Source organism: Tachysurus vachellii, chromosome 4, assembly GCF_030014155.1.
Source record: "Tachysurus vachellii isolate PV-2020 chromosome 4, HZAU_Pvac_v1, whole genome shotgun sequence".
Lineage (NCBI taxonomy): Eukaryota > Metazoa > Chordata > Actinopteri > Siluriformes > Bagridae > Tachysurus > Tachysurus vachellii.
The window spans coordinates 7,173,320-7,189,239 of NC_083463.1; positions in this window are offsets into that span (position 1 = coordinate 7,173,320).

The following is a 15,920-nucleotide window of genomic DNA, read 5'->3' on the forward strand; positions in this document are numbered from 1 at the left end:
TGACGTTTATGTATAAACACTCTACTGTGGCATGGAGCAACCAAGCATACTGGAAGAAACATTCAGTATTTTTTTTACTGATAAAGAGATATAACAGGTAATAAAACAGGCGTGATTACAAGTGCAAGCGAATCCTTAGCTGTTTGATCATATCTGTTAAATCAGGAGGAAATAACTATATTGTGTAGAGAGAGAGAGAGAGAGAGAGAGAGAGAGAGACATGGAATTGGGGTAACTTCTGCTGTGTGCCAGAAGAGACATAAAATTTCATTATGGGAAAAGTGCATGGTGTGTGCAGGGTTAGTACCCAGCTTAGTGTTAGCGAAACGGATTCATGTGGCCAGACAGGGAGCTGATTGTCTTCTTTGTCTTCAGTGATTTTGTTGACCCCAGCAGGTTTTGTTTACCAGCGGTTCTCTTCAACGCTTCACTTGTGTATCGACTGATTAAGTGATTCATTTATTCCCCTTCAGAAGCCGATCTAAATTCTCACAGTAGGATAACCTATTCACACACACACCTAGTCTATTCACAGGCATCACTCTGTATTAATCAGACATTAATCGGACAAAAAAAAAAAAAAAACACTAATTATTATAATATATATTGCTGCTACTGGACATTTTTAGTAACAGCATGTTACTGTGTTTGTTTTGAAATCTTATTTCTCTGAATGTTTGCAGCTGGATGATTAAATTTCCTCTGAGATCAATGAAGTATCTATCTATCTATCTATCTATCTATCTATCTATCTATCTATCTATCTATCTATCTATCTATCTATCTAAATGTTACAACACTCCTCTAGGTCCATGGTGCTACATAAGACATTGAACTACATAAAACAACACAGAACACACACACAGATATGTATATACACATAGATATACACACACCTACATACATGCACATAAACAGACAAATGTGCACACACATATGTATATACATAGACATGTTTGTGTTGGGATAAGCTTAAATCTATCTATCTATCTATCTATCTATCTATCTATCTATCTATCCATGTTTCTATCTATCTATCTATCTATCTATCTATCTATCTATCTATCTAACTATCTATCTATCTATCTATCTATCTATCTATCCATGTTTCTATCTATCTATCTATCTATCTATCTATCTATCTATCTAACTATCTATCTATCTATCTATCTATCTATCTATCTATCTATCTATCTATCTATCTATCTAATAAAAACCACTTAAATAAAAGAAGATCAAATCCCCCGAATGTTCTTCTTTCTTCAGGTTAATATATCCAGACTTTCCTGTTAAAGAACATCTGGAGTAAATGACCAATTTGCACAGGATAAAGGATCTCTGTACGAGTGTGTTAACGATGGACGTTTTGATCTAATGAATACATGTGGACCACATTTTACACAATAGTTCACAATGATTACAATAACAAGTGCATTACAATAAGAAGGCTTGTAGCTGGACATGTGATACTTCAACCTCAGATCACAAATGTCTTTTAGGCTTCAGTTCTGCAGTAGGATTTCAATATACCCAATATTTCCCAACATTACATCTGCTGGTTATTTTACAGAATCAATAATATAGCATAATCGTTGTCTAGTGAAAGTACTTGGATAGGCCTGGAATAATGACATCACCATGACAAACTACTTCAATCCAAATAATCAATTCAGTTTTATTTGTATAGCATGAGACGGTATAAAGGAAGAAACCTTGAGAGGAACCAGATTCAAAAGCGAACGCATCTTCATCTGGTCATCTGATTACAGTATCCAGTTACTGACAGGAAATTTTTAATAAAGCCAAAGTGAGAACTGTTTAAAAAGGAAAATATGAGCAACTTGGAGTCATTTCTGCTTTATTATTATTGTTTTAACTTTAAGTCTTATATTAAACTGAAATTGTTAACTGTTCAGTTATGAAGACTTGAATGTAAGCTGCAGCGATTGCTGTGTTCAGGCTAATCAAGGAAGAACATCCACAGCCATCTACAGGGTGTCTGTATGATACCATTCTCAGAAATGACATGATGAGCTTTAGGCTCTTCATGTGGGGCATCAGAATGGATCAGAGAGCTTGAGAAAGTCAGAATCACTGGTAATTACAGAGAGAAAGCAAGAGAAAGAGAAAGAAATAGGTTTTTACAGACTGTATTTGTCTGTAAACAGTACACTGTATTTTACCTTCTGTAAAATGACCGATAAAAATAGCTGCTATCTATCTGTCTATCTAGACAGTGGTTATTGTTTATGTTTATTATAGATAGATAAATAGATAGATAGATAGATAGATAGATAGATAGATAGATAGATAGATAGATAGATAGATAGATAGATAGATAGATAGATAGAGGGAGAAAGGAGGAGGGAGAGAGAGAGAGAGAGAGAGAGAGAGAGATCTCCCCTGTCCATATTCACATGCTAGTAACGATTCAGTCACATCCTGTGAGCAAAGAGGCTTTACACCTTCATCTCCCACTGAAACTAAATCAAAACCAATTATTCACCACACTGAAAACACAGAATACTAAAATAATTTGACATCATTTTTTTTAAGTACTTGACAGAGACGAGACACTTCCAGTGAGTTTAGACAAGAAAGTTCCTAGCAACGGTCATGTAACCTACTGCAGGTCAAACACTACATCCAGCAGTATTAAAAATACGACAACCGTGGATAAATAACGAAGACGTACCTGTGTCTGTGATTTATACAGATTTATACAAAAAAAAAACATCCAAACGGTTTCCATGTTGATGTGCATAACGGTTTTATTTTACTTTACTTTACTTTATGTATATTCACTCACTCACTCACTCACTCACTCATTTTCTACCGCTTATCCGAACTACCTCGGGTCACGGGGAGCCTGTGCCTATCTCAGGCGTCATCGGGCATCAAGGCAGGATACACCCTGGACGGAGTGCCAACCCATCACAGGACACACACACACTCTCATTCACTCACGCAATCACACACTACGGACAATTTTCCAGAGATGCCAATCAACCTACCATGCATGTCTTTGGACCGGGGGAGGAAACCGGAGTACCCGGAGGAAACCCCTGAGGCACGGGGAGAACATGCAAACTCCACACACACAAGGCGGAGGTGGGAATCGAACCCCCAACCCTGGAGGTGTGAGGCGAACGTGCTAACCACTAAGCTACCGTGCCCCCCCAAATTCTTATCAAATAACTAATTTTAGTGGTGCAGTAACGACTTAGCAATTGTCTACCACTTTACACATAGGAACAATGGTACACGTGTCTGAGCTGTCAGTCTGCAGCTTGATAGGAAATGATCATGTTGTGTAAGAACACAAACCAACTAATCTCAACTAAACTAAACTCTAATCTTGACAACCTGAGCAAGTGCTAATAACTGAGAACTCAACGAGCACAACAGAAATGTAACCCAAAAAAAGGACAGTAAATGCACTACACACTACGGACAATTTTCCAGAGATGCCAATCAACATACCATGCATGTCTTTGGACCGGGGGAGGAAACCGGAGTACCCGGAGGAAACCCCTGAGGCACGGGGAGAACATGCAAACTCCACACACACAAGGCAGAGGCCTTATTTCATATGTTCTGTAAAGCTGTTTTGAGATAATGTGCTTTGTTGAGAGTGCTATAGAAATATAATTGAATTGAAACATTACCAATACGACAAGCAGAAAGACTCCATCACTTTAGCCTACAGAAGAGACTCAGCAGTATGCACCCTTATTGCCTTATCTACACATTCAACACAAGAAATCCTAACACTAATGCTATGTCAGATCTGCACAACAGTGAGCATTACTGGACATCACCAGTCAGTAGAAGCGGTGGACGGTTAGAGCTGGCTTTAATCACTCAGGCTGGAGATTGTGCTGTCAGAATTCATCGACATGTTTGTACATCTCCATGAACTGCCTGAAATATCTGTCAGACTCATGTGCCAGAATGTGTATCCACTATTTCTTGAATTCTCTCGCGCTGTACAGATTACAGATTGAAGCTGACAATCATCTAAGGGTTTAAAGGAGCAGTGTCATTTTCAGAGCCCTCTGCTGTCTGAGAGTCGAATTCCAATTGTACATCTACATCTGTGTGGAGGATTGACACAGACATCCACTAGATTGCATGTCAGAGTCAAAACATCCCTTCCATTCATGCCATGTTTACCGATTTTAGTTATGCTGGGACACGTACATCACTGTGCAGGATATACAGGTCAGCTATCACAAGCTGGGTCTCAAATGACATACTACACACTTTGTATGCACTGTGAATGTGTACTAAAGTATCTAGTGTATGAGATTTAGAAGGGCAACATCTCAATGGAACAATAACTTTTTTTTCTAACTGGATGTACAAGTCATTTTCCAGTCAATGACAAATGACATCAAACGCTTGTAACGTGATGCCACTAAATTTAGCAGGACACAGTGAATTTTTGAAAAAATGTTGAGAAACGAATGGGCTAATTTAAAAGACGTTCAATCCATCGTAGACCCACCCCTTAGTAACACTCACTCACTCTCACTCATTTTCTACCGCTTATCCAAACTACCTCGGGTCACGGGGAGCCTGTGTCTATCTCAGGCGTCATCGGGCATCAAGGCAGGATACACCCTGGACGGAGAGCCAACCCATCGCAGGGCACCCCTTAGTAACATTGAATGCATAAAGTGTTCAACATTCCTCCCCCACTCTCCCCCAATCACCCCACCACACCACACTCCTATGCATGTTATTTGGATGCCACCTACTGTTAAAAGCAAGGACACACCCAGCCTTACCCAAACAGGCCCCAGCCACTCTGTTAAAACTACATATGACTCATGAATTGTTTTAGAAGCAGAGCAGCTAGTTTTAACAATGGGAATGATGCCAATATCCAGACATAACCACATTTTAATATTATGATTTATTATTTGTTCCCCACCAACACTGAATCGGTTCAACATTTGCACGATTCTTGCCTATGGTGAGCTTTTACCAGCTAAGACTACTCAGCAAGGTAAAATCATTTTTGTCTCAAGCTGACCTTGAAAAAGCTATACATGCCTTCATCAGCTCAAGGATTGACTAATGTAATGCTCTCTACACTGGACTTAACCAATCACTTCTCAATCGGCTCCAAATGGTACAAAATCGCTTCACTGGCTTCCGGTGCGGTTTAGGGTGGAGTATAAGGTCCTTCTCTTTGTGTTTAAGGCCATTGATGGTCTGGCCCTGGCCTACCTCACAGAATTAATAAAGGTCTACCAACCAGCCAGATCTCTCCGCTCCTCTGGACATACAGTACCTCTCTCGTCACTCCCAAATACAAATATGAGAAGTTTGGAGGCCGGTCATTTGCCATCAAGGGACCAAAGCTGTGGAACGCACTTCCAGCACACTTACGATCCATCACTGTGCTGAGTGTTTTTAAATCGCAGTTGAAAACTCATTTATTCATACAAGCTTTTAACACGTAGACCCTGTTTCAACTGCTATTTTATGTTCATTGTGTTCTTATTGATTTTATTTTTTATTGTTGTTTCACTGGAAAGCACCTTGTGCTCCTTTTGGCTGTTGTAAGGTGCTCTATAAATAAAATTTGATTGATTGATTGATTGATATGAATGTTTACTGTAACGTCTATATAATGTCTATAAAACACACATCCACACAAGCGAGCATTAGACCAGAAGTTTCCTAGCAAATATCATGCAACATAAGTTATAAATCAATCATTTTTTCCCCCACTTGAGGAATCCACGTAATTGTTAAATGCTGGAATATTAAACCGAACAGAGATTATGTGGAACAATTATACACTTCTGAAGCATCTATTTGCAATAATCAATGAGGGGAAATATCTATATGGATTTTATTGGTCTCAGCCCTGGCAAAATTAGCATTAATTTATAAAAATTAGCCAAAAAAACAAAAAACAAAACAATCCCAACAGTATGTGTGTAAAAGTGGCAGAAGACCTGACCCCTGGGAAAGCATTACATGTGAGCCAACACCTTTAATATTTAGTTAATTGTTTGATTTAAACGAATGAATGAGTTCCGGTCAGTATTGCTGCAAAAACCTGCTTTAAATTCCAAACACAACTAAAACAAAGTAGAAAACAAACATGGCTACCAACATTTCTGTGCTAATCCTGTCAAGTGACTATGACCAATTATTTACGACCATAACCTATTACTTTTTTTTCCTTCTTTCTTTTTTAGTTTTACTTTATTAACAAATGTAAATTTTTCTCTTAAACAGTAACATTTCACTACACTATATTAAAAAAAAAATTAGCGTTTTGCTAACTAATTAGCAAAAGTGTTTAAAATACCAACTAAACAATTAGCCTATGCTAATTTTGTTATGATAGTTGATCGCGTTTTTACTGATTTTACAGTCACGCAGGTAAACGAAACACCAGCGCACCAGGTATAAGAATCTGTACTCTATCCAAGTCTTCTTTTCTTCTTAACCTTTTTCCTTATGTGTCACTTTTTGTTACAAAAAGCATTTTGTGTATCGCTTAGAAACTGTGACTTCAAACAAGCAACAAAGAAAATGATGTAATTGGACCAATTTTTAGGGACTTCTAAGTCATATGATTATTCTTATACATCTATTATTTATTTATTTCCTCGGCCAAATCGAACTACAAAATCCCCTGCTATGTTAACGAATGTCTCTGATTTTCTTTATATTTGATTGTATAGGTTGATTAATTGCAATCAGTCAACAATTACCAAGCGTGTTCAGAGACATTTAGAGACATGGATGGATAGATAGATAGATAGATAGATAGATAGATAGATAGATAGATAGATAGATAGATAGATAGATAGATAGATAGATAGATAGATAGATAGATAGATAGATAGATAGATAGATAGATAGATAGATAATTAGATAGATAGATAGATAGATAGATAGATAGATAGATAGATAGATAGATAGGTAATTAGGTAGGTAGATAGATAGATAGATAGATAGATAGATAGATAGATAGATAGATAGATAGATAGATAGATACTTACTTTATTAATCCCAATGGGAAATTCACAAATTCCAGCAGTGTCCACATACTTTGGCAATAAGGTATAAAATAAATAAATGCCAGAATTCACAAACTTTTTCAGTAATGCAGACAATATATTGTATTTATATATTCATTCATTCATTCATTCATTCATTCATTCATTCATTCGTTCGTTCTCAGTCCATCAGAACCTACCACACACATTCACATGTTCAGGTAGTTTAGCTTAGCAAATCCACCTAGCAATATATTTTGTATAGGGAGACTTTAATTTTTTTTGTCCTAATTGAATCGAATTGAATCTTATTTGTCTTCAGTTCTGCTTTTTTTTCTTCTTCCAAGTTTTTAATAAGAAACAACAAAGTTTCACAATATTTTTTAATTTAATTTCTAAATGTAATTAAAATAAATGTAGCTTTTTCAATTGAAATGTAATCCAACTATAAAATCTGCAATAACTCCATGCAGCAGAGGATCGTGTTAGTGAGCCTTACTGTATGTGTAAATGAACAAAATCTCTTGAGCAAATGATCCTGTAAGTGTTTGTAGAATTCAATTCATTTGTATCCAGCTTGATAAATGAGGCCTATTTTGCTTTTCCCAGAAAATCAGGAAACACATGAATAGTGTGATATATCCTAAGGAAAAATCCTCAGTTAAAGGTATAATGAATATAACAGCATTTTCCCTACGGGTTTTATTTCACCTAAACCAAAGCAATATGTCGCAGATACACATTTCAATCTATTAATGAAAGGCATGTGATATTTTTTCATTTTAAAATGTTGTGGATTGTCCACGACAGTCTTGTTCTGTAAACACTCATTTCTACACCTGCCTCTGTATTTCTCTTTTGTTAAATGAACAAGCTTAAATAAATGCAGCTCGTCATGTTACCAAGCAACCAGAAAGTGTAATATCCTCTGTTCTGGAGACGTTCCTGTGTCAGAAAACATGAATTTAATCTGTTTGTTATTAGTCTTGTGTTATGTGGAGTATCTGACATTCACAAGCCCTTGTGAATAAGTAGTTACTATAGAAACAATACTACATATGTTGTATATTATTAACCACACTGTGTGCCTGGAGTCTGTAATGTTCTTCATGTTCTCCACGTTCTTCAGGGGTTTCCTCCCCAAGTCCAAAGACAAGCACTGTATCCTGAATGCATCTCTAAGTTGTACGTAGTGTTTGAATGTATGCGAGTGTGTGTGTGATGGTGCTATGCAATGTGTTAACACGTCATCCATGCACCACATCCCAGCTTTGTGCCCCGAGTCCCCTGGGATAGTCTCCCGGCCCCTGATGACCCCATAACCCTGTGTAAGTTAAGTGGTACAGAAAATGGATGGATGTAATACAATGATTACATTAACATAAATCTGTGATTTTCAGTTGCACTGCTGTCAGAGTTGCTGTTAAAGAAAATGAAGCATTTGGAAGACACCCTTATCCAGAGTGACTCACATTTTATACAACTGAGCATTAAGGACCTTGCACAGGGGCCCAGTTGTGGCAGCTTGGTAGACCTGGGATTTGAACTCACAACCTTCTGATTGTTAGACTAACACCTTAACCACTAGGCTACCACATCAGATTTAAGAACTGATTATGTAGGTATAACTTAATGGAAAAGTAAATTATAACCATGCAGTAGATTAATTTGACTTTAATTGTCTCCTTCTAAGGGGGGCACGGTAGCTTAGTGGTTAGCACGTTCGCCTCACACCTCCAGGGTTGGGGTTCGATTCCCGCCTCCACCTTGTGTGTGTGGAGTTTGCATGTTCTCCCCGTGCCTCGGGGGTTTCCTCCGGGTACTCCGGTTTCCTCCCCCGGTCCAAAGACATGCATGGTAGGTTGATTGGCATCTCTGGAAAAATTGTCCCTAGTGTGTGAATGAGTGTGTGTGTGTGCCCTGCGATGGGTTGGCACTCCGTCCAGGGTGTATCCTGCCTTGATGCCCGATGACGCCTGAGATACAGGCTCCCCATGACCCGAGGTAGTTCGGATAAGCGGTAGAAGATGAATGAATGAATGTCTCCTTCTTAAAGGTAGAGATACAATGAGCTAGGAATGTCAATCACCAAAGTCAAAGAAAGCTGTCAGCCACACGAGCGCACCTGAATCACAGCCCTGGAGCAAGTGGCAGTCATTTGGTGTAACTCACTATTACAGCTGAGGGTGAAAATACAATCGTGTATAGAGAAAGTCATGACCTTGTCCTCATCATACACAAACACTTTAAAAATAATCTTTTTGAAATAAATAGAAAGCATGTTTTCAAATCTATGTGAGTGTATCATCAGAAATAACATCGCATATTATTATATCTCAACTGAGCTGAAACTAAGGCGACATTTCATTCCACTCGGAATATCGTTCGTTACTTACGTAACAAGCCGTGAACACGCTGCAATGAAAAATGTAAATCGGGTAAAAGACATCCGAACTTCACAACACAGGCTTAATGTGTTTACAGCTTAATGACCTTTTCTGTGAATGCGTGGGAGAAAATAAAAGTCGCAGTAGGTTCAGCCGTTAACGGCGTGCCTTGTTTATTACTGTAAGATCAAATTATTCTTTTCTGTGATTCGAAAAGGAACTTGTGTGTCATCGTGAATAACTGTTTGGTTCTCTTTGAAAAATATGAGGATTGCAAACTACTACAGAGTGGCCTTGTGAGCACACAAAAGCATGAAGAAAATCAGAACACCTAGAGGACACATCCTAGGGGAAATTAAATCACCTTCTCCAAACCGCTTCTCATTAAGATGTTTTGTATAAACGATCATATTTTCATCTAAGACTGCTTTTGTCTCATTTGGTTTTTTTTTTCCTTGATTTAAAATGAAAATCAAGATTTGAAAGGATTAAAAAACAGCGGGTTCAGCAGCAGAAATCCTCACAGTGACACACATAAATATTTGCAGAGTAAAAGAAAGGCAGGAGGAGTTGTGCTATATTTAACGGCAGGGATGCAACTAATTCTGTATAAAAAATTTAAAACCAACAAGATTTAAAACCAAAAAAAAATGTGTGATAAAATGTTAAGATCTTTCACAGTTTGGAAATCAGAAAATAAAACGTTCACATTTCGGTTTCTATTCGGTTTGGTTTATCTGAACATAAAGAAAAACTTCTAAACATGAAGAACACCGCACTGGCATTAAAAACACCTGAATGTTTCCTATTATAAGATTACAACCTATCACAAGAACCTATTTCTACACTATCTCATTTGTTTAGCAGATTGATAATTGTTCGAGATTTTTAGGAAAGAGTAAATTCTCCACTTAAGGAGAAAAAAAGGAGAATGAACTAAAAACCGTTAGGAATAATACAGTACAATACTTGATTTTTTTTATTTTTATTTACTCATAAGAAATATCGAATAAATCCGCTCTTATTTTAGATGTATTTTATTTTAGACTGCATTTCTGCAGCGTTTTTCTCTTGTGGGTCGTTTTAGCAGCTCTACAGAAAAATAATTCTACAAAAAAATTGATATTATATTTATACATCTTACATAATGTGTTGTGTTGGTGGAAAGTTAAGAAAAAAAATGATAATAGCAATAGTGGTGCCTGATCCTGTAGGAATTTTGACAAATGTTGCGGAAACTGGGATCGATTCAGGCCATTCCGCTGCTCATACATGTAAATTATATTACAGGTTATAATAATCTAAGTTGGTTCTATTTCCCAAGCTACTGTATTAGCCTAAGCAGGGTAAAGCAGTTATCTATCTCATCGAAGTTATTGAAGTGTCGTGCATCCGATCCGCTCCATATCTCACGTGTTTCGCTTACAACTCTTCCCTGTTGTCCTGATTCACGCATTCCTGTAAACTTGAGTGCAGAACAGAGACTCCAACACTGAGAAACTGGTAGATAGTATTCCAGCGACGGATCCCTGGTCTGATAACTCCTTACTTAATAAAACATTGAAGCCCTGCAGCTATGAGCATGCACACCTCAGCCCTTAAGCCTTTAATAATCAATGTCATCAGTGATGTTCTGACCTCTCGAGCTCCGTGCTGTAAGTCCGTTCCAGGCAGATAGAATTATCGATTGTTGTATTTAATCAGGTGAAGGTTCCTTAGACTTTCAAGTGCTTTTAATAAAGCATCTATCTGTGGACTGTGACTGGACTGTAATGTACTGTATCTCTCCAAGGCTGGCTGATGTAATGTGAATGAGTGAGTATGACCGGCTCAGGAAGATGTTTTGTTTTCTGTTTCATGATGGACACTGCAGGTTTTGGCAGGAAATTACATATAAAAAAAACAAAAAAAACAAAAAAAAAAAACAGCAAAGCAAGCTGCGTCATCTAGTAGTATGTGATTTCTTATATAGTAATGAATTATTATTATTATTGGATATCTTGTTATTATTAGATATATTGTCTCTTACATTCCTATATAATGTAATTGATGCAGGGCTCAGGGTGCCAACCCTTCACATTACACAATGGCACACACTCTCACACAATATAGAGATGCCAATCAGTCTGCTGTGCATATCTTTGGACTGTGGAAAGAAAACCGGAGGACCAAGAGGAAACCTCTAAAAGCACAGGGAGAACCTGCAGGGCAGACATGGGAATCAAACCCCCAACCCCGGATGTGTGAGGCAAACATGCTAACTATTAAATAGATCCTTATTTATCTATTTATATTTACACTAGTGAGCTTGTTTTTTTTTTTTTTTTAGGTATTATTAAATAGGCAGCTAGCTGCACTCGCTTAATTAGTCAGCAAAGAAGAAACCGTTTATTCACACATTATTTTAATACCTCACATAAAACAACGTGTCCAACATGTAAGCGACTTAGCTAAGCACTATGGAACTATAAGGTTGAGGTGCCGAGCCGGCCGAGACAATAAAATCTAGTCATTTTTCCCCTCTTTATGATTATACCAATCTAAAATCTATGACATCCTTCAGCAAAATGAGGTAAGTTAATATAAATTAAAACAACATATGCAATTAGTGAGGTCCAAATATATGAATACTGTTTTATACAGATAGACTGGATGGATGTTGAGAAACACGTATATGCCATTACTTTGTTAAAAGTCTCTTTTATTGCATCTCAATAAATTAGAATGTCATAAAAAAAGTTCATTTATTTCAGTAATTCAACTCAAATACTGAAACTGGTGTATTATATGTAAATGTAAATGTAAATGTATTATATAAATTCAGTACACACAGACTGAAGTCGTTTAAGTCTTTGGTTCTTTTAATTCTGATGATTTTGGCACAAATTTAACAAATTTTATTTTCTAGCAGGATTTGGCACCTGCCCACACTGCCAAAGGCACCAACAGTTGGTTAAATGACCATGGTGTTGGTGGCTTGACTGGCCAGCAAACTCACCAGACCTGAACTCCATAGAGAAGCTATGGGTTATTGTCACGAGAAACAATGAGAAACAAGAGGAAAAAACAATGCAGATGAGCTGAAGTTGTCAAATAAACCTGGGCTTCCATACCACCTCAGCAGTGCCACAGACTGATCACATCCATGCCACGCCGAATTGAGGCAGTAATTAAAGCAAAAGGAGCCCCTACCAAGTATTAAGTACAAATACAGTAAAATATGTGCCAAAATCATCACAATTAAAAGAACCAAAGATTTAAACGACTTCAGTCTGTGTGTACTGAATTTATATAATACACCAGTTTCACTATTTGAGTTGAATTACTGAAACAAATGAACTTTTCCACGACATTCTAATTTATTGAGATGCACCTGTAATTGCATAGAATAGTTATTTTATACATCAGGTTTCGACTTCTTTTCTTTTCCAGAGATTTATATCACAGTTATCTTTAGGTATATATTCATTCATTCATTCATTTTCTACCACTTATCCGAACTACCTCGGGTCACGGGGAACCTGTGCCTATCTCAGGCATCATCGGGCATCAAGGCAGGATACACCCTGGACGGAGTGCCAACCCATCACAGGGCACACACACACACTCTCATTCACTCACGCACTCACACACTACGGACAATTTTTCCAGAGATGCCAATCAACCTACCATGCATGTCTTTGGACCGGGGGAGGAAACCGGAGTACCCGGAGGAAACCCCCGAGGCACGGGGAGAACATGCAAACTCCACACACACAAGGTGGAGGCGGGAATCGAACCCCAACCCTGGAGGTGTGAGGCGAACGTGCTAACCACTAAGCCATGCCCCCTTAGGTGTATATTGTATAATATAATACTGTATATTGTATTATAGGTATACACTTAGGTGTATACTGTATATTGTACAGGAACTCAACAATTAATATATAATATATATATATATATATATATATATATATATATATATATATATATATATATATATATATATATATAAAGAAATAATATCTTGTAGCTTCTAAGACTTCTGCACTTTATAATCGCAGGAAAAAAATGTCAGCGGTTAAATTGTGTTTTGCAGAAAGTCAATTATTTTCCGCTGCATGGCCACGAATCAACATTTGTGCATTCTGTCACAGTTAGCGCTGCCTCGGCTCGCCCATCAACATTCAGCTCAGCCTCGGCTCCTTCTTCGTGACACTCTTCTCTAATCGATAACGCTTTAATCGATAGGAATACAAGTAGAAGGCCGTAGTAGGTGGTTAGTTTGTGTAGGAATGAGTCTAAAGACTAAAGAACGCAGTTAGTGTCCACATGTGTGAGTCCTGTGTATCAACTGCGTCGACAAAGACATTAGACAAAAGCGGGTCATGTTCTTACCCTCTTTACACTGACGGTTCAGCTTGTCCACACACCCATGCATGCGTAGCCGTATTTAATATATCTATGTAGTCCTGCTTGAGTTTAGAGTGAGGTTAAACAGTTTTGTGAATTCAACCCAGAATTTTCTTCCAGTGTGTGTGTAATTCTTGTCATCACAGTAAACAGCTCCTTGTTCATTGGTTATTCAGTGTCAGGCAGCCTGAAAACTGAAGCCACACTACTGCAGTGAATACAAACAATATTCAAAAAACACACCAGAGGAATAACCAGAGGATGTGAAAGAAAAACAGTAACTTCATTTTAAACGTAACCTTTTTTTATTCTGTTTCTATGCTCCCGTAAAGCCGCTTTGAGACGACGACGATGACAAAGCGCTATACAAATAAATTGAATTGAATAAGCGAAAATGACATTACAGGTCCATTATTGTGCAGGTCCATTAGCGTGGGAAAAGAAAACACATCTGTAAATAAATACAAGTCATAATATTTTATTGTGTGACTAAAACGACCATTATTAGTCTTTAAATGGTAGTGCTGCCCCCAAGTGGCAGTAAGGATACAGTGCAGTTTGTTGAAAGAACATGAATAAGTATTTTATAATGTATTTTTCTGTATTTATTCTCTAATGATCAGGTGGTAAAAGTGTACAAACCCAAATTTAAGTAAAACAAACTAGAATAGTGTTCACTTTTTAATTTAGGAGTACAAGAAATCTACGAATATTAAAATCGTCTGCCTCGATTTTAGTTACTGATGGTGAATTTTATACACATAAACATGGTGTGGGTGCCCTTATATGGATTTATTTATTTATTTGTTTATTTATTTATTTATTTGTTTTATTTTATTTTATTTATTTATATTTTTTCACAAATGTATAATTATAGAGAAATGGAGTGATCCTGTATTTTTTTTTTTTTTAATTGAGAACGTATATGTATTAGATGTAAGAAAAACACCGCACCTCTGCTATTATATTCATTCCTTAAATGTATGAACACTCCAGAGAAGGTGGAGAAGCTGAAAGAAAACAGCTTTCTCTCATGTCTGTCTCATACTAAGATCTATCAGGGTTAGTGTTGGAATCATTAGAATCAGTGGACTTAAGTTTTAGAATCAATAGCTAAAGATTCATTTGAATTAGAATTGTTGGAATCACTTTGAATCATTTTGTTTGAATCATTAGCGTTTGAATCGCCAAAAATGGACCAGCTCCTTCTTACCTCAAAGCCCTCATCTCTCCTCGCACTGCACCCCAAACCCTCCGATCTACCAGCACTGCTCGATTGATTCCACCATCTCTCAGGGTAAGAGGCAAGTACACAACAAGACTCTTCTATGTTCTGGCACCAAGGTGGTGGACTGAACTTCCCCTAGAGGTCCGGACAGCTGAGTCACTGGCTATTTTCAAGCGGCGGTTGAAGACCTACTTATTCAGGAAACACTTCAACTAGCACTTCTTTCCTTATCTTTTGCATTTAAAAAAAAAAACAAACAAAAAAAAAAACACCCTTTGACACTTTTTCATTGTAACTTTGAACAAATGTTTTAAACTCATGGTATCTTAAGTATGTAACTTAGTGATCCAGCATTAATGTATTCAATGTTAGAGATTTAAACACTTATGTACGTCGCTCTGGATAAGGGCGTCTGCCAAATGCTGTAAATGTAAATGAAATACGGTCAGATTTAGAATCATCAGTTTGAATCATTAGCGTTTGAATCATTACAACGGTCAGATTTAGAATTGGTCTCATCTGAATCAATGGTGTTAAATCCTTAGCATTTGAACTTTGTTACTTTCCACCTCTGCTATTAAGTTGTTCATTCCTTAAAGGTATAAATCTGTGTACTCCATTGAGGTGGAGAACTTTGTTAAGGCTTTCTCTCATATCTGTCTCATACTAAGGTTGAGCAGGGCGAGCGTTGGAATCGTTAGAATGAAGATGTTGAGGTTCTCTTTTTAGAGTGACAAGATTGGACAGGATTAGGAACGAGTACATCAGAGGGACAGCTCATGTTGGACGTTTGGGGGACAATGTTAGGGAGGCCAGATTAAGATGGTTTGGACATGTTCAGAGGAGGGAGAGAGTATATTGGTAGGAGAATGTTAGACA